This window comes from Candoia aspera, chromosome 5, assembly GCF_035149785.1.
Source record: "Candoia aspera isolate rCanAsp1 chromosome 5, rCanAsp1.hap2, whole genome shotgun sequence".
Taxonomy (NCBI): Eukaryota; Metazoa; Chordata; class Lepidosauria; order Squamata; family Boidae; genus Candoia; species Candoia aspera.
The window spans coordinates 93,836,466-93,857,964 of NC_086157.1; positions in this window are offsets into that span (position 1 = coordinate 93,836,466).

Genomic DNA, 21,499 nt, shown 5'->3' on the forward strand with positions numbered 1-21,499 from the left:
ATAATCAAAATTCTTAGTCCATTTTATCATGCAGTCTTGTTTTTCTTCCATTTCAAATCTCAACAAAAGTTTGTACATTGTAGCAATCACATGTTCATCATATGTACATAATTAAATTTCAAATTCTGTCTTATGTTGTTCTATTCCAGTTACCTTTTTATCTATATTAAATCTCTCTCTTAATTATGCATATGAAAACCGTTCAAAATTAAATCCCTCTGCAGTCAGCTGTTCTACCCATCTCAAATAGATGACTCTGGGTGGCTAGTAATATTTCAAAACAAGATAAAAACTGTGTAACAAATTATAAATAGCATATATAGCAGCCAAGAAAAACTAACCAACTACAACAATTAACAGAGCCATGGTATAAACTCAGCCACACATCCAGGGCCCCAGGCTTGTTGACAAAATGGGTTTAAAATGCCTTGTGAAAAGCCAGCAGGGTAGAGTTGAGTCTGATCTCAGGGGGAATGATGTTCCAGAGAGTGGGCACCAAGGCAGAAAAGGCTGTCTTTCTGAACCCCGCCAGATGACACTCCCTAACCAATAGGACCCAGAGCATGCCTCTCCTGTCAGTTCTAAGAGGGTGGGTAGATACAGCTGGTGAGATGGTCCCACAAGTAACCTGGTCCCAAGCCATGAAGGCTTTAAAGGTAACTATCAGCACATTGAATTGAACCTGAAAGCTTACAGGCAACCCATGCAGCTCACTGAGCAGAGGTGCCATGTGTGCAGGTGCCCGTAACTGCCCACACTACTGCATTTTGCACCAACTGAAGCTTCTGAATACTCTTCGAGGGCAGCCCCATATATAGAACCTTGCAGTAGTCCAGTCAGGAAGTGACCAAAGCATGAGTAACCACAAGCAGTGCCTCCTGGTCCAAGAATATTCTTTTATGTTTTTTAAAATGTTCTCTCTTTAAACATTTTCTTCAGAACGTTCAGTTAAAAATATGGCAAAAAGAAGAAAATGACAATTTTAGTTTAACTTGTGATCCAAGGAAATCAATGGCCATTCTCTAATTTCAGCCTCAAAGGATCTATTGTTTTGTGTTGAAAATGCCAAGTTTTGTTCAGAATACCTTTGCAAGGATTTAAGTAATATAGTTTAAGGGAAAAAATGAGAAGGGTAGAAAAAGGAAGAAGAAACAGAAATGAGAAATTGCATGTAATACAAGTCTTGTCCTATGAGGACGAGGTTAAAAGTTATGGGCATCTGGAGGACGAGGAAAGGAGGGCAGAGGTAAAATGTACATCATGTCACACAAACTGTACCCTTTTCAGATTTGTTCAGGACATTAAGAGATGAAAGGCAGAGCTTGCACAATGATGCCTCAACACACATTTTGCAGTGTTGATGTCATGGTTAGGAATGAATATTTATGGGTTAAGTCTATATTTTTGAAACTTTTAAAATAGTTATCTGGAATAGAAACTTGATATAGTCACGTTTTTTTTACTTCTATTTATCATAACCCTTATGGTCTTAACAACAATGGTGTTGGCCAGGGAAAATTCTCCAGGACTGATAATAGTCAATGTACACAGATAATGATAACTTTCAAAATCTATAACTTTCAAAATCTATTACTTGTTCCTTGATGGTGATATTGGTTTGAGCAGTTTGTCACCCAGTCTTTCAACTATGAATTCATAGATTAATCCTGCTCTGTTCAGAAATACTTAATCCTACAAAAATGGGCACACGTCTCAGCTTTACATAAGTAGGTTATGCTTCTCTACATGTAAATACACAAATTTAAGCATAGACATTGATTTCAATAGGTGCACAATTCTATTTGGTAATTTATATTGTGTTGACCAATATATGATCAAGTAGCTCTAAGTTCTCAGCCTTTGAATAGACAGAATTGAGGACAAAAAGAGATCCTCTTCAAGAATGTGTTGTAATACAACATTAATAGTAAAAGTGGGAATGAAAGTATTAACCTATTTTTGCAATGTCAGTAAACAACCCATTCTATATATATTAACTTCTATGGAAAGAAAACCTTAATCCTGTTCAGGAAAATTTCTTCTACCAAGAGAGCTTTGTCAACAGCGATTCATGAGCTTGTTAAAGTGAAAGTCTTTATTTGCATTCATGAAATAAAATAAACACTTTTTCTTTGATCCTTAACCAACCCTTTCTTGTTAATTTGCACTAGACTTTTATGTTTCAGGGCTGATTGTACATGTAGTTATTTGAAAAGTGATTTTGTTTTAAATTATTTAGCTTTTTCTGCATTTTAGATAAACACAGGCATGTTTTGCTAAAGATTAAAAATAATTTTCACACAACACTGCAAAACGTAGCAAAGATAATAATGTGTAGGCGTCAGTGTGTTCCAAAACAAAACTCTCTGGGGGCCTCTTTTAACACACTGCTACATTAAAATCATGTTCTGAAAGCCTCAGGAAACCCCTACTTGAACCCACCCTTTCCTGAAACTGGTGAAAGTATTTTTAAAAATATTGCAGTGAAAAAAGTTGCTGCTAACATTGCCAGACCAGATAGCTTTGATTAGTTACTGTTACCAATTATTTCAATCTGTGTTCAATATATTGATAATGCTACTGTTTCTGAATAATTTACAATGTAAAAAAAAAGCAACCTAGTGGGTGGGGAAGAGAGAATCTGTATTAGGGCCAACCAGAATGTTAAAGAAAAACACCCTGTTCATTTTGAAGTTTTCTAAGACTTTCCTTATACTAGGTGTTTAAAAAGTAATGGATGGGAAAACCATATATTGTGGCCATTATGAGAACCAGTCCCCCAAAAAAAGAGATTATAAACTAACTTATATTAGTTTCTGCTTGGTACTTCAGTTGTTAGATTACTAGAAACATTACTAGAAACCTGAGGGGAAAAAAGCAAAGATTTTACATTTTACACTTGGATAATAGCCACAACCCCACCCCAAAAAAATTGCTTGCTTGTCCCAGAATCCTGCTGTTTTTGCCTTTTTTGATCATGTATTATACTTTTGCCTAGTGCCATATTGTCTTTCTTTAATCAAAATATCTTTTCAATAGAATTATAGTAAAGGATTGTCAATACAATACTTTAATCTTAAAGTAGAATTTTGTATGTAACACCAATCCACATAAGTAGATCCCAGCACATCATAAAGAAGCCGAAATGTACAAGGCACCTGTTCCATTTCAGTGTAAGCAAAACAATTGGGGTGTAATGTTTGCAAATGATCGCTAGAGGTTGCTCCATAGCTAAATACTCTAAACCTTTGGCAAAATTATAAATATCTGTCTCATAATACTAGCTCCTAGCTCAGCATCAGATACTTAGAAGGTGTCCTGTTTCAGGTTTCAAACTCACAAACAGTTGCTAGGTGATAATAGCAATTTACTCGGCAAACAAGGAAAGGAATGTATATCAAAAAGGAGTTTCTTGGAAAGAAAGCTTGCCTGGATAGTTTTGCTTTAAACAGGAATGCACAGAAGCAAAGTCAAAATCCAATCCAAAATTGAGAGAGCCAACCCCAGTTCGTCAGCCACTCCAAAGGTCAGAGTTTCAGGAACAATGCACCAGAGCAGGAGATCAGACTGTTGTTTCTAACAGAAACAGAGGTCAGGAATGCCTCTTAAATCAGGCTGCAGTCATCTCTCTGTAATTAAGAGAGTTACTCTCTTGCTTGGCAAGGAGCCTCATTGAGTGTCTTTGTTCTGTTCTTTGCTCTGCTTGCCAGAGTCCAAGGGCCTGGAGGCTGTATGTCATCCCCTGACCGCTCCAGCTGTTCTCATGGTGCCTGTGTCAGGTGACTCCTGGTTTGGTATCTCCTGTGGCTGGCATTCCACTGGTTCATCTGGAGCAACTTCTTCAGAGTCAGTATCATGGTCTGAGTCCTGGGCCATAAGAGAAGGTAGATAGGAAGGGTTTGTTTTTGAGCCTATATAGTATTATGTAAATATAAAAGTATGGGAATAATCTTAAGGTTAGATCAGGCATGAATATAGAAGAAGATGGAAGTGCATCCCGTTATGTCTTTTGCTAAAAATTAGATTTGTCCTTTGACACTGGAGAGTGGGGTCTACTGTTCCCCCACCCCCACCCATGCACAGCAGAAAAACATATTGGCATACATACAGTAGAATCATAGGCCATCAAACTCAGTGCCATGGTCAGTGCAAGAAACCAAATTTAAGCACTCCAGACAGATGGTTGTTAATCATGTTCAATAAAGGGAAGCCGACCACCCGTCTGAATAATTGGTTCCACTACTGAACTGCTCTTAACTATTAGAACATCATTTTTCAAACATTCATTAAGAATCTGCCTATCTGAAAATTAAATAAATTCTGTGTACTGCATGCTGGAGCAAGAGGGAACATGTTTTGACTGTCTACATGACATCTTTTTAAATATTTGAAGAGTGCTATCATGACCTATCTCAATCGTCTTTCCCAGGGCTCATCATATGCAGCTCCTTCAGTCTGTCTTCAGATGACTTATTTTCGAGACCTCTGGTCATCTTTGTTGCCCCTTCTCTGAATCTGTTCCAGTTTCAACGAATCTTAAGGTATGGTATTCAGAACTGAATAGTGTTCCAGGTGGGGTCTGACTACAAAGGAATGAAGTGGAACAATTCCTGTGATTTGGAATTAAATTTCCATTTGATGTATCAAACTACTAGCTTATCTTCAGTATGCAATCAACTATTTTTCAGAGATCTTTTGCAACTGTTATTACAGAGCCATGTATTCCCCATCTCATATTTGCACATTCAATATTTTATTCCTAACTGAAGGATTTTGCATATATCTATTAAATTTCATTCTGTTACTTGCAGCCCATTTCTTCAATCTGTCAAGATAGTTTTGACTTTTATTCCATCCTCTAGGATATTAGCCAACCCACCCCAATTGTATATCATCTGTAAATTTAATAAGCAGTCTCTTCTTCCCAATCATTAATAAAAATACTAAAAAGGGTCTAGGACTGATTTTTGTGGCACTCCATGTGATACCACTCTTTGATTTGGTTAGGAGCCATATAAGCACTTCCTGACTACTATTTTCAAGCCAGATGACATCAACTATCTATTAAGGAAGTTACCTGATTAAAAAAAGGAGATAATCAAATGTTACAGTCATAGACCTGCATAGTCAGGATAAGATTAGCCTGACAAGTTTTGTTATTGGCCAATTCATGCTGACTTCTGGTCATTACTGCAGTCTTTTCAAGGTCTTATAGAGTGCTTTATTATCTCCTCAAGAATCTTCTAGATGTCATCTGTAAAGAATGCCTATTCTAAAACACTCTCAGACTCATGAGCAGGAATGCAAAGATATCTGATTTATTAAAGAATAGTATGCAGGATCACAAAGAAAGCTGAGAATGATAAAAGGTGCCAAATGCAAACTAAAAACCCTTGGTGCAAATGAGATCCCTCCCCCTGTAGAATCTTCCCAAGCTCACAATCCCAGGTGCTCCTAACGGCTTCTGATGGTCTGCGGGAAAAGTCCTTGAACAGATAACATAACCCAAACACATTCCATTGTAATGAACACAGATACAGAGCTTGGTACAAGGTTTCACAGCAGTTCCCTCCCAAACAGAAACACACGTCAGCACCATGGCATGTGAAACGTTACGATGTACAGTGCACATTGAAACAGTGAACATGACATACTGCCCCCCCAAAAGAAAGAAAACACTAAGCAGCAGGCTTTAAAGGGTACGCCAAGTGGAAATGGCGAATTAAATCAGGAGCATTAACGTGGCAAGCAGACACCCATTCAGGATGAGGAAAGTGTTTCCAGCGGATCAGGTACTGGAGGGTGCCTCAAAGCTTGCGAGAATCAACGACCTCCTTGACTTCAAAGTGCTGTTGGCCATCAATCATGATTGGAGCAGGAGGAGGAGGTTGGGAATGCCAACGGGAAGAGTCATGGACAGGCTTGAGCAAGCTGCAATGGAAAACAGGGTGCAAGCATTTCAAATTATGGGGCAGATCCAACTTAACAATTGTTGGATTGGTAAGACCAACAATAGGGAAAGGACCAATGAACTTGGGAGCAAGTTTTTTAGAGGGTTGTGGTGACTTGATGAATTTGGTAGATAGATACACTTGATCCCCAATCTTGAAATCGTGTTGCAAGGAATGATGCTTATCGGCTTGAAACTTGTAAGCAGCCTGGGCATCAGCCAAAGCCTGTTGAATCACCGGCCAGGGATCAGCAAGCTTAACAGCCCAGTCAGAGGCAGAACATGTTTGGGGAGGGGGTTGTGGCAGTTCAGGGATGGGAACAAAGTCATGACCAGAAACCACACGAAAAGGGGTTTGCCCGGTGCTCTGATGGACAGCATTGTTGTAAGCCACTTCAGCAAAAGGCAGCAACTCCACCCAATTGTCCTGATGGTAATTAATGTATGCTCTAAGAAATTGTTCAAGGGCAGAGTTCAAAATCTCAGTAGATCCATCAGTCTCAGGATGGGACAACATGGACAGCGCCTGTTTGGTGCCAATCAATTTTAAAAATGATTTCCAAAACTGGGAAGTAAACTGTGTCCCGTGGTCGCTGACCAAACGGGAGGGGCTACCATGGAGATGGTAGATGTGGATGAGAAATAGGTGCGCCAATTGCAGGGCTGACAGGATGGATGCACATGGAATGAAATGGGCTTGTTTGGAAAAATAATCTTTTACAACCCTAATGACAGTTTTCTTCTGACTGGGAGGAAGATCCACAATAAAATCCATAGAAATCTCATCCCAGGGACGGGACGGGCTGGCCACAGGCTGCAGAAGCCCCTGTGGTTTCCCCCCTTTTTGCTTTGACATTGCACAAACAGGACAGGAAGCCACATAGTCTTTTACATTGCGTCTCAAGGTAGGCCACCAGAATTGACGACGAACCAAATGCAATGTTTTAACAAAACCAAAATGCCCAGCAAGTTTATCATCATGGGAACGCTGTAAAATGTCAGGTCATAAAGTTTCAGGTACATAAAGGCGGTGTTGCACCCATGCCAGACTGTTTTCAAAAGAAACAGTGTCTTTATTAGCTAGTAACCAAGTGTCAGATTTCAGTGCCTGGAGAAAGTCTTTCTGTAATTGGCAAGAAACTTGCACTTTCCACTTCCCAGACTGGGCTGGGGGCGGGGATGCCTGCGCACGGGTCTGGCTCCGGGTGACAGCAACTAAGCCCAGTTGTGGTTCAGTGAGAACAGTCCCAACCACATCTGCCACGTGGTCAAGGTCCTGAGGTACACGTGACAAAGCATCGGCCAGAAAGTTTTTCTTTCCCGGAATAAATTTTAACTGGAAGTTAAAGTGACTGAAAAATTGAGCCCAGCGAATTTGTTTAGGACTGAGACGCCGGGGGGTGCGGAGGGCTTCCAAATTCCTGTGATCGGTCCAAACTTCGAAAGGGCATTTAGCACCTTCCAGGAGGTGACGCCAGGCTTCCAAAGCGGCTTTTACAGCAAAAGCCTCCTTTTCCCAAACATGCCACTGGCTTCAGAAAATTTTCTGGACAAATAAGCACAGGGTTTTAAGTGATTTTCAGAATCTCTGTAACAATATAGCCCCAACTGAGGAGTCAGAAGCATCAACTTGGACCACAAAGGGGCGTTCAGGATCGGGGTGCTGTAGAATAGGCTCAGCAGTGAAGAGGGTTTTTAACTTCTCAAATGCTGCCTGGCATTCAGGCGTCCAATTCAGCACTGCCCCAGGGTTTTTTACTTTGTGTGTCTCCCCCAAGCCCTTGGTATGGAGTAAATCAGTGAGGGGCAAAGCAATCTCAGTGAACCCCTGGATAAATTGGCGATAGTAAATACTGAACCCGAGGAAACTTTGCAATTGCCTTCGGGTGCGGGGACGTTCCCAACTTAAAATCGCCTGAATTTTTGCAGGGTCCATCTCAATGCCCTTGTCAGACACCCTATAGCCCAGGTAGTCAAGCTGGGTCTTGTGAAACTCACATTTGGAAAGCTTGGCATAAACTTTGGCATCTCTAAGCTTGCTTAACGCCTGTTTGAGGAGGCGTTCGTGTTCCTCCTCGGTTTCAGTGTAAATGTCCTAACAACCAGGAAACACACTGAGACAAGGAACTGGTCTCTAATATTTATTGCTAGTACTTAACAGGAATCCTAACAAACTGAAGAAGCGTGGGGAAAACCCAGACATATAACCCCCAAGGGTTAAGGCGGTCCCGATCTGTGTCTCTTTGAATGGCTGAACAATTCATCAGTACTACGCATGCGCTTGACAGTCTGGATGGGAGCCCCCTGCTCACCATCCTTACTCATGACAGTAAATGAGAACATCGTCTAAATAAACCAGGACCCCTTTAAACAAATGATCATGTAATACTTCATTAATCAATTGCATGAAGACTCCGGGCACCCCTGCCAACCCAAAAGGGAGGACTTTGTACTGAAATGAACCCAGTGGGCAATTAAAAGCGGTTTTCCACTCATCTCCAGCTCGTATGCGGATGCGGAAATAGGCTTCATGAAGATCGAGCTTGGAGAAAATCTTGCCCTTAGACAAGTGAGCTAACATGTCCTTCATGAGCAGAAGAGGGTACTTGTTGCAAATTGAGATGGAATTTAACCCCTGATAGTCCGTACAGAGTCGAAGCGTGCCATCTTTCTTTTCCTGGAATAGCACAGGGGCCCCAACTGGGGAATTTGCAGGTTCAATAAACCCCCTTGAGAGATTTTTGTCAATAAAGTCCCGTAATGGCTCAAGCTCCTTCTGAGTCATTGGATAAATTTTTGGCTTGGGCAATTGAGCATTGGGAACCAACTCTATTGCACAGTCAGTTTTCCGATGGGGGGGGGGGTAGCTGATCTGCTTCCATTTCCCCAAAGACATCTGCAAAGTCTTGGTATCGATCGGGCAAGCCTTCTAAATGTGCCAAACTAGGGCGCGGCATGGCAATTGCAGCCCTTCCAACCCCCACACGTGAAGCTCTCTCCACTGTAGGAGCTTGGTAAAACCCATCCTTAAAAGTCACAGTTCTGTGTTCCCAGTTTATATATCGGCTTTGATAGGTCAACCAGGGGATCCCCAGAATTACCAAGGGATTGCCAACAGGTGCCACTACAAATTTTAAAGTCTCACAGTGGCTGCCCATTTGCATTGTGACAGTTCCAGTGAAATGGGTTGCCCCCCCCCCCACCGTTGAACCATCCAACTGTGTAAAGATCAAAGGCTGCTGGAGGGGGAAGCTAGGCAGGTCCAAAGCAGCAACCAGATCAGGGTGAATTAGACACCTGGAACACCCAGAGTCAACTAAAGCCCAGACCTCTGTAGTCTTTGTGCGGGAGCCCAATTTCACTTTTACTGCTAAAGTGGGACAGTCAGCACTCACCATAGCATCCTCATGCCCATCCTCCTCCACCTGCCCACAGGCGCTCTTCATGGCAGGTGGCTGGCATTTCCCGCTGGCTCCTTAGAGTCATCTTCAGCCTCTCCTGAGAAGTAGAATACTTCCTCAGCATCAGCTGCCCCCTTGGCTGCTGTCATCCACCGCAAGGGGGGGGGGCGATTTGGCTGGCAGCTTGCCCATTCGATCTCCAGCCTTGGCTTTTGGGCAATCAGCTGCTCAATGACCTTCCTTTCTGCATCAGAGACACTGGCCCCTCACATAGCGCCGATCTCTCTCCTCTTTCCAGGCTCTATAGCCTGGCTGGGCAGCAGTTGCAGCACTTCGGGGTCCCCTCATGGTGGCTGGTGGTTTTTCAGGTTGTCTGGTTTGCATGAAGGTATGCTGGGCATGTTCAGCCTTGCTGGCCAGACAGATCCATTCATACAATGACTCTACACAACACCCATCGTAGGACGTCCCAGTTGAGTCCCTCTTTAAACCATTCTATTAAGGTTGACTGAGACCAGTCGGGGATTTTCCCAGCTAAAGCCTTAAATTCCAGGGTGTAATCAGCTACAGACAGTTGGCCCTGGGTAAGATCCTTCAGCATCTTCTTAGCTCTTGCCTTGGCCAGAGGATCCTCAAAATGCAGCTTTAATGCCCACATGAAGTCCTCAAAATAATCAAGTGCAGGGGAGTCAGCATCGCTTAACTGAACATACCAGTCAGCCGCTCGACCCTTCAACTTGGTGGCAATGGCAGTTATCTTAGCCTCTTCGGAAGGGAAATATGCTCCAAACTGCCTCATGTAACTTTTAGCATTGGTTAGAAAGAAAGGTAACTTGGTTGGATCCCCATCAAACTTGACAGAAAAGTCTTTCACCCCCACTCCTGTTGGAGCAGAACCAGCGGCTGCTTGAGTGTTTGGGCCCCAGGTTACGGTAGTTGTCGCTCTGTGGGGTGGATTCATCCCGGAGCCGTCTCTGGCCCCGCTCCGCCAGCGGTCTAGGTGGGAGGATGGGGGATGGTTGCGTGAAGCTGGGACCTCCGTCGTGCCTCCCCTGCCCCCCCAACGATAGAGACAGGTTTCTTAACATGTACTCCATCGATTCTATTTTGGCCTCCACCACTCTTAGCCTTTCAGGGGTTTGAGATTCCTCCCTCCCTTGCGTGTTAGGCTGTCTCTCCATTAATACCGTGGTAGATTCTACGTCTGGGGTCAGTGGGAACCGATGCTTCCAGGATGCCTGGGACGCCCCTGGCTGGGGTTCTCCCATTACATCCCAGGTGATCAACTCTGCGGGCGATTCGCTGGGTGCCGGTTGCTCTGGTTCTCCCCCATCGTTAGATTCCTCCACCTCAGGGCTGGAACTCGAATCCTGATGGAAATCTGAAGGTTCTGGGATGAGGCTCAATTCTCCACTCTTGACCGTTGACTCAGGCATCAAGCTAGCCAGCTCCTCAAGTCCCCCAGTCGTGAGCTTGGACTCGGCCATCGTTAACTATTTTCCCTCACAAGAAACTGATCTTGGTAGGAGCTAACGGTACAACTTTGGTGATTCTCAGCTTTATGTAAAGAATGCCTATTCTAAAACACTCTCAGACTCATGAGCAGGAATGCAAAGATATCTGATTTATTAAAGAATAGTATGCAGGATCACGAAGAAAGCTGAGAATGATAAAAGCGCGCCAAATGCAAACTAAAAACCCTCAGTGCAAATGAGATCCCTCCCCCCGTAGAATCTTCCCAAGCTCACAATCCCAGGTGCTCCTAACAGCCTCTGATGCTCCGCGGGAAAAGTCCTTGAGCAGAGCACATAACCCAAACACATTCCATTGTAATGAACACAGATACAGAGCTTGGCACAAGGTTTCACAGCAGCTCCCTCCCAAACAGAAACGCGCGTCAGCGCCATGGCATGTGAAACGTTACGATGTACAGTGCACATTGAAACAGTGAACATGACATCATCAAAGTAACTGGTCTGTAGTATACTGGATCTTCCTGTTCCCCTTTTCAAAATAGGATAACATTTGCTTTCTTCTATTCATCTGGCATTTTACCATTTCTCTATGATTTCTCAAAAATAACAGATACTGTAGTGATTTCGTCAGACCATCAGCTAGTTTCCTTAATAGCCCAAGATGCCATTCATCTGATTCTCTAGATTTAAATTCATTCAAAGGGAAGAGGTATTCTCTGACCATGTTTCTGTCAATCTCCAGCTTCAATCCTATCCCTATCCCTTCATCCTATCCTTCAAAATTTCCTAGTGGAAAGTGAACCAAAATAGCAGTTAAGTTGCTCTGTCATTTCTGTTTTCCGTTGGCATTTTGCTTTCTTCATTAAGCAGCTGGTATACTGCTTCTTTATTCTTTTTTGCCTTTACTCTTTCCTTCCCAGTGTATCTCAAGAAGGCCTTTCAATATTATCAGTATCCTTTGCTAACCTCACCTCCTTCTGAGATTTCAGTTTCTGTAAACAGCTCTACACTCCCAGGCTACCTAGCCCCTTCCATTCTTGATCTGTCCCTCTTTTCATTTCCTATAGAAGTCTCTCTTGTTTTTGGATCTTTACTAAGTAGTGCTCTTTTCCTGTCCTCCTTTTTTTCCTCATTGGATTTGGTTGTAGGGGTCCTTTTACTATCTCCTTCTTTAAGAATTCCCACTGTTCTTGTGCTCTGTCTCATTAGCTTCTCCTGCCATGGGTTTCTCCTTATAGTTGCTTTTTGCTTATTAAGACTTGCTTTTGTGAAATGTAGAAAATATGCTTGACTACACTCACTTTTAGTTTTCCTTAAAATCACCAACTCCAGGTAGCATTACATTTCCTTCAGCATTCTGCTACTTGCACTTCCCTTTTGATTCATTTCAAGTTAAGGATAGATCTTACATGCTTTCTCCTTTGCAGCTTAGGGTGGTTTTGTGGTGGCTATTATCAACTTGTCCATGCTGCAGATAGGGGAGAGGAAGCATTTGGGCTTCCCCTTTTCTAGTGCTGCAGCCTTATCCAAATAGCCTTCCCTGTTCCCTCACAGCTCTTTTCAGCAGAATCAAGAAGTATCACATCTTGTTTTTACCTGCCAAAGTGTAAGCATAAGACTGTAAACAATATGTGGAAGTATACTTGTAAGGCAGTGAATAATATATTAAATATCATGAAGTAGTGTTAGGAACAAAATTTATGAGTTTACTGAGTGTGTTTCTCAAACTTGGCAACTTTTAAGATGTGTGGACTTCAACTCCCAGAATTCCCAGCCAGGCAGAGTTGCCAAGTTTGAGAAACACTGAGTTAGAGCAATATTCTGAATGAGATTCATTAGTTTTACCAGCGTTCCAGTATTTGCATGTGACTTATTTTTCCACAATGGAAATAAATTAGGTGTTATTTTTGGCAAGGATATAGAAAAAGAATGTCTAGCAGAAATAACACTGATTTGGCTTCTGTTGCATCAGTTCTGTCTGATATCCATATAGTCTTGAGATAATATAATTCATGGAAGCTGAATTCACTGTGTATCTGGCAGTATTGTTCAAAATTCTACCCCGGTGTTCTAAGGCGTATAATGTCGTATAACTTCTAAACATCTGAATGTTCTTAAGAGAATACGTGAAATACACTCTCGCCATGAGTCTGTTCCGTTCATCTTTGCCAGTGCTTCTTAATCCAAATGCACTGCCAATACTGGCTTTCTTTGCTGGATGACCTTCAAAGCATACTGATAGCTACATGATGGTTATGTGACAGACTTCCATTGTTCATTGTAGACAGTCATTCTTCATTAGTTGGAGGCCACTATGTTATTTTCCTCTTCTTAATCTAAGCCAGGATTGTACTGTGCAAAATATGAATGACTAATAGAGTAATCTGTTATTCTCTTTAACCTGTCTTACAATTTATCTGGATGTGTTTGTCATTTAGTAAGATTATATATTTATTTTGTCTGTGTTTAATTTCACATTTTCAGTTTTTTATTCACATTATTTGTATATTTAAAAAATTATGATTGTTATGAAGTACCACTGGCTATTTTTTTTTTATTTATTCAGGTTTTTATCCACTGCAGCCAAACAACTAATAATTTTTCTATTTTTCATCCATGATTTCCAAAATTATCCTGGATAAGGAATTGGCTGCTTTACACGTAATACTTCAAAATTTCTTTTAACCGTAGTTTGCTGAATAAGCCAGAGTTGATTATGCAGGTGAATTGAGTAAACATAGTTTGTATTGACAATTCCTGCTTTATTTTCTACTAGAACCTGGAAGCATTCAGAACATGCTAGCAGCAGTAAAGGTCTGTTTTGCCTGCTTTTTTTTGGAATGTATCTTTTGTTTATTGTGTTTGGGTATGTTTTCCTGTATTTCTTGTTTCTTCATTCAGAATGTTTATTCCAGGTGTATATTTTTAATAGGATATGTGTTTTGCAGGATTTGGGAAATGGGGTGTTTTCCTTGCTTTTGTTTTAGCAAGACATATAGTCATGGATTTGCGTCTGTGTTTTGCCTGAATGCTCGTAAATTTATTTATTTGAGGTGACTGAAGGCATTGATATTTTGATGTGATATGTGTGTCTGCATATGTATTTGCACTTAACTTTTAATTGAGTATGTTTGCAGTCCATGGAGAGACAGTTGGGATTTTTTTATATTTCCCCGTGTATTTTCTGATCAACCAGATTTTTTGTTATGAAATGCATTTGTTGTGCTCGGTGAAGCAAATACATGGCTGGTATTTGGACGAGGCATCCACAACATGTGGTCAGAAAAGTCAAGATAGTGGCCATGATGGTGTGAACAAAGTTCTGTTTTATGTTCATTGTGAAGCTTTGATCGCACCATTGTGGCTGCCATCTTGACTTTTTTGACCATACCATGTGGACACCCCTGCATTTGGAGGTTGGATGCCTAGTTCTACCATGCTCAAGACATGGGAAAAAAAACTGTTGACAGATAGATTGAGATGTTTCAGGGCGAAAAGGTCAGGGTGAGCAGTTTAGCATAAGGAGCAGTGATAATCTTGCCTTGTTTCTGCATAGATAAGGGAGATATTTGGGGGCAGAATACAGAAACAACAACAAAAAAGAAGCCAGGATCAGAACTGATGCATTCTGATCACATTTGTATGTTAGTTAAAGTCATAACTTAGTTGAGAAGTGAATGAACATCAAACATTTTTCTTTAACTTCTGAGAGCAGTATGGTTGTGCACATAATGGAAACAAACAACTGTAGAACAGAATAACCATGCTTGGACATTTGATTAACATTAACACGCAAAACTGGATGGAATTATAATCTTTCTTTAGTGTATCATACTACAGAAATATTGAATTTCTAAAAATTCACATAGCAACAATGGAAGAAGTAATTAGGCATACTTTTTGTAGCCTGATCTGCCTTTACAAGTAGCCACAAAACCGAATTCAGCCAAGGACTGACAGCATTCAACAGAACAGTTGATGAACAATCTATAGTAATAAAAATGCACTTTTCTAGCTTGTGGCCTGAGACATTTTCCTGATGCTTCTGAACACCATACAACCTGCAAGTCAGGCAGCTCTCAGCAAACAATCCAAGCACGCTTTTACATTTTGGAAAATGTAGGCAAATTGTTATTATTCATACTTCTTGCATTTCTCAACTTGTAAGCAACTCTCAACAAATATCCCACTTTTTGGGGGGAAAATCTACCTGAAAAAAAAATTGCAATCCACATAGAGCTCAGAGGGACAGCAATATCACATCACAAAACTTTGAAATCTAGCAAAGAGCTTAAAAACAGCAGTTGTGATGCTTAAAATGCAACAGTGGCTCATATAATGTGGTTATGTACTGTAGTCTCTTCATTTAACAGCTTATTTGACCCATTACTTTTCTTTTGGAAGATTCACTGACTTGTGAAGATATTTCTATTCATTTGAATTACATGTGTACATGTTGGAAATGAATATTCAGTCTTCTACTCACTGCAAAGAGATGGAACTACAATGTTGAAATGATTCTCGTTTTCCATCAATTATGCAATGGTCTGATTGTTCCATCTTTTGGGCAGTGCTGAGCTTCAGGGTTTCATCACCATGGTCTAGGTAGCAGATTTCTTGACATTCCACTGCAAAATCAAAGTGATTTACGATCCCTTCTGAGATGTTTTTCCAACTTCCCACTGTAGCCCAAAGCCCTGATATTTCCTAGTGGTCTCCCATCAACTTACTAACCAGATCGGTTTTTTGAGATCAGCAAAATCAGATAGGTGCTGTTATTTAGCTGAATATAAGTCAGCTGACTTAACTGTTAACAGCTTAGTAACTTTAATATACATTTATTTATTTATTTATTTGGAGGAACGATTTGCTTTTTTCACTCTATTAGATGTGACAATAAAATGCATTAAAAAAACAGCAGTTAGCTTACCTTACAATAGGCAGATGTGTTTAAATAAATAAATTTAAATAAATTTAAACAAAAATTAATTTAAAATTAAAATGTGAAATAAAGATGCTTGAGAGTCATTGACTGACTTATTTACAGGAGGGAGTGTTAAAGAGAAAATGAAATTCAGGGCACATAGCTGAAGACATTAGTATTAACAACATGAAAAATTATGACTCTTTGTCCTTGGTTAATATCTCTGGTTTAGAGTCTACAAGTCTATTTCTTTAAGGAAAGGTTTTGGATTATAATCTTAAAATTTACTTAAATGTTCTACTGGCTCCCCGAGTTCACAGACATATGCAAATTTAAACCTGTAAGATAAGTGTCTGAACAAGAGAAAATGAGAGGCTTTTCTAGATTAGGTGTATATTTATCTAATGTACATACTTCAATAAAATTTAGGACTAATGACTTGAAACATTTGTGTTCAGAGTTACATATTTTAATGCGCACAATCTAAAAGAGACAAACTTACTGATAGGTATACTTACCGCCCTCCACATGAACCAATTCCAATAGACTGAGGTTGAGAATATTAGTATTTGCCAAATTAAGAATGAAAGAGAGTCTATGAAAATGGGAGGGAAGCAGTGCTATATGCAAGGAAATATGGAGTGCTAGTGAAAATGGTAGACTGGAGGGGCAAAATGGATTAGAAGAAATAGCACATAGGCAGGTATTATCTGTTAGAAAGATAGGGAGTTCAAGAAACCATTGCTAATCCAGAAATAGTTGGTTAGAGAGATACTGTGGGTATAAGGTACCCTCAAATCAAGCTTTTGGTTACAAGGAACTTTCAAGCTGCTGAGGGAACCTTGAAACATTTGGAAACAGCAATTCAATGATGGCTGTGTAGATTGTTGTGGCTCTGATGGGGAGACTAAATGGAGAGTTGGCTATTAGAGATCCTGGATCCATAACAGTTTATTGTAATAATAATGTATCTAAATGGTAACACTTGGCTTGAGATCTTTGATAGCAACTTTCAGAATTGTCCTGAATTCCCTACTTGATCATCACAACTTTTGGCATCAGAATTAGCCGCTTGGACATGGTGTAGTTTATTGCGAGGCACCAACAATATAAATAGGTTTTACAATGTACCAGATTAGGAATGTAGAAAACCTTCCATGCTAGGAACAAATGGTTCTCCATAGCCTGTGCCTGGATGCTTTGATTCATAGGTGAGATTGAGCTGCCATGTTTTGAGTATGGAGCAAAATGTGGATATTCTGGGCAGAAGTGGTTGGGAGAGTAAGAGTGAAAAAAGCCAAGACTGAAGGGGTTTTAGGTGATGTCGTATGAGACGATTGGTGGCAGCATCTAACGGTTGAGAGGGAAAAGAAGGGCCTGAGATGCTCTGGGATGGTGCAAGCAGGTGGCATTGCCACATCCCATGCTGGCACCCTCTGCCTTAGTGCTGAGACAATGCAGCAAGGAATGTGGGCATAGGCCAGTACTGGAAATTAAGGACAGGGAGGGAAGAAAAGACCCTGAAAAGATTGGGATGTGGAGGCAGGGAGGTTGGCCATGTGTCCAACACAGAATAATGAAAACATTATGGTTTTTGTTTGTGCCAAAATAGTTTATTCGGCTTCTCACATCTCCAAACATGTGTAGTCAATGTTTTTATTTCAACTAATTTCAACTGTAGAGGAGAGTGTCAAGTGTGAGAAGACCTAATAATTGTTTAAGGATACTTAGAATTTGAAAGTAAAAATTGTAGATCCAGTCAGGGTGTGTTCGGACTGTTCACACCAAAATTTACTGACCTATCCAGATGGGAATTAATATATTTTATAAATATGCTGACATTGATTTTAAAAAGCACTGTTTTAAATTTAAGAGTACTTCCATTTACATCAGTATTTAAAATACTTCATAGTAGTAAATATTTTAATTTGGTACCCCATCTATTTTACAAAAGAAATTTGATAACATCTTCCTCTCTAATTCTGTGCATATCAATTTGCAATGGAAGAACTGAACGCATTGCATCCTATCTGGTATTTTACAATGCTTTCCACTTTTCTACTTCTTTCTGCATTAAAGTGTACTGTTATATCTATTCCATATAAGAAGAGTGATACTGGATCCTACAAAATGGCTGGTCCAACATTCTGTTCCCACAGTAACCAAGTATAGTATGTCCGTAGGAAGCTCACAGCCAGGACATTGGTACAATAAACATTGTCCACTCACTTTACCTGTGCTGCTGGAACTGAAAGATTACCAGAGGTAGCATAACCATTATGAGTAACAGTATCCACAAAGTAGATTTACACATCTTTTTAAAGCTGTTCAAAATGGTGGACATTTCTTCATTGTTGTAGGCCCTAGGTCCCCAACATGGTGCCTAGAGGTACCTGCCTGTCCTCTAATACTTCCTTTGGTGTTTTCAGACTCCATGCACCACCTGATTCAGAACATTGTTTAATTTTTTTAAAAAAGAAAGGAGATAGGGACTAACATGCTGAAAATCAAAGAGCCAACCCCCAGCATTATCTTTATTTCCAAGAATGTTTCTAGGCCCCAAATGGCTCCATACCTTTTCTTGGGGAGTAAAACTGATGGGCAGCTGCAGCAGCGAACTACCCAGGCAAAGAAGAGTAGCACAGGGCATCCCACAGAATGGGGAGCTAGAAAGAATAGCAGGTAGCATCCTGATAAATGAATGTAACTGCTCATCTCACCATGGCAGCCATTTTGTAAGAGTATTCACAGTGCCAGATGTGCCCTCCAGTCCCCCTGGTACCAGTGCCTTGGTTCCATGTCAAGTAGATGCAGAACAAATTTCAACTGTTTTGAACAAATTACAGTGACACAGACTGCAGATTGCCTAATAACATTTTATATATTATTAAGATAATAAAACCGGTCATCTGGATCTAATGAAAATTGAATATTTGAAGAGCAACAGATTACTTGCCCCAGAGTATAACAAGACCTGGCTATAAGAGTTAAAGACTGGACTGCAAACTACAAAATCCCACTTAGAAAGAGACTATCTGCCAAGTGACCAAAAGGGAGTTCTTCATTACAGTCTCTGTGATTCACACATAGGGCTTCTGTGCTTCTGCAGAAGCTTGTATAGAGTGCTCCACAGCCTACAGTTCTAAATAGCAGATGGAGTCCTTCATAGTAGACCTCTTCTACAATACCCCTTTGCTCTGTTTTGATTGCCCTAATGCTACCCTCTTATATTGTTCTTTGTTTAGATTTTATCTTCCAAGTCTGATCATTTGGAGTTCCTTAGGTTTGGGGCTCTTACATCTCCTTTCAGGACATATCAGGTTGTGATCCCAAATCCCAGCAGCCATTCCTTGAGCTTCATCTACGTGGGCCATGTTCTGGCTACAACAATGTAAAGGCTAGATCACAAACAAGGTATTTAGACTGCCCAGAGAGAGACATCCTGCCCACCAGCTGCCAAGAAACCTCAAAGGAAACAGCAGCTCTGTGCTACGGTGCCATTTTTATAAGAAAGGAGGCCTAGGTGCAGCCTTTTGCTGCAAGCTTTGGTCAAAGCAATGCCAAGCAAGAACTGGAACACACCCTAGAAACAGTCATCCTGGTGGTGGAACTGTACTCAGCTTGAAATGCAAGGTGATGTGAGTGCATTTCAGGCTGAAGAGTGAGATATAAATGCTTTGAAAAAACAGTAAAGGGATGTGAATGTTATATTCTACATCTTCTTTAGAAAGCTCAGCGTGCTAATAGACCAGATTCCTTAAGGTATGGACCTGCCTAGTTGAGAGTTTCTTACTGAAGTTACCCTAAGTCTCAGTATGCAAAGCTTGCAGAGCCCTGAAGTCTACAATTGCTCAACTCCACATCTATATATAGCTTCAACAGTACTTGAAGTGTCTGTTTCTTTCAGTGATAATTCACTGATGTGATAATTGTCTAAAAATCCTCTAAGCCTGTTTTGAGTAACGGCGTAATAACAACTGGACACAGCTCTGCAAGATTTGCATTTATTCTGATTGAGGAATGTGGATTTGAGCAGGCAGAGATCCTGCTTCATCTTCTAATAGAAATAGAAGCTTTACTTCACTTTTAAAGAAACAGGATTCTGCTTCAGGGAGAATTACTTCATGGATCCAGCTATCACCCTACTCCTCTGTACAAGCATGGTGCAATCTCCTATTAAGTAATTTCCTATATTTATGGATGGTTCTTCTGTCATGGAAAAAAGAAAACCCATGACTTTGCCCTGAGGATGGCTGTTCATCCCGCCAAAGCTATCTGAAATAGTTCCATACTGTATTGCATCTTTTGAAGTACACTAATCGTTTAGACTTGGGTTTATTCAATAAGCCTCACTTCTTTTAGTTATTAATTTTGTTCTGCATCATTAATTTTCAATGTTATACCCAACTTTTCTAAAGTAGGGGTTGGAGGATTCATACCAGTTTCTATTTACATATGACTCAGATGGCCATAACCAATCTAGACCTAAATTATCTCCAACTCAGAGATCTTGAGTTCAGTGGCTTGAGCAAGAAATTGGGTGGGACAGAACTTGGAAGTGCAGCAAGCAGAAATTACTTCATTTCCTGCACATAGATAGACCAGATTCCTTAATGTATGGACCTGCCTACTTGAGAGTTTCTTACTGAAGTTACCCTAAGTCTAAAGCTCCAGAAATGGATGAAATCTGGAATATGAAAAAAGAAAAAGACCAAACATAGATCAGATCTTTCCATATCTCTATTTCATATTTAACAGGTTTTTGTAGTTTTCATAGATCTTCACACATCATATTACTTATGAGCAACAAAATTGTCATTAAAAAAAAGTTCCTAAATTTTGCTGCTCCCAATATTCATTTTTAAAATTTAAAATTGTATTACTTATTTTTTGTTTGTGTATTACTTATTTTTTGTTTGTTCATCTATGAGCTTGTCAGATACTGTACTTCCTTAAATATACAAGACTTTCTATTGACTTCCCAGAATTTATAATTCTCCTCCCACCTGTTATGCCATGTTATTACAATCAGGCCAATCTGTAAAACAGAAGATAAAAATAATTGTTTTGGCTGCATACATGACAGCTCAGCAAAGAAGATAAATTTATAAAATTATCCTGGGAGTGGGAGGCATGTGCCTTTAGTTTTGACTCTTGGCATCTGCAGTTTTCTTGGCAACACTTTTGGAACTGGTTTGCCATTGCCTTCTTCCTAAGGTTGTGTCATGAGCAACTTTGTTGGAGTCAGACTCTGAATCGTGGCCCATGACAGGCTGAGTGAGTGACTGGCTCAAATCACCCAGTTGCCTTCCATTACTAAGACAGGACTAAGACTCCTAGCCCAGCATCTTAACCACTACACCAAACTAGCCCTCTAGTTAATATAATAGCATCTGATAAAAAGGTTTAATTTGATTTGATTATGTGCTATCAAGTTGGTGTTGACTCTTAGTGACCACATGGATATACCTTCTCCGGGATGATCTTTCCCCAACCTGACTCTTCAGGTTTTCCAAGTTTCTTAACTGTTAATTTTTTTTTCTTTATATCCCCTTTTCAGCATGATTATTTCCCTTCTAATCATATGCCTGGATCTAAAAAATTTCCTATTTTTACATACAGTAATTTAATATTTATTAATAGCAGAGAACATGCACTCTAGGAAAGCCTTCATTTAAATGGAGTAACAGCACATGTTAATATGCACTGTAAATGTTTATTCCTCTTGTAATTGATGGTGACATCCACA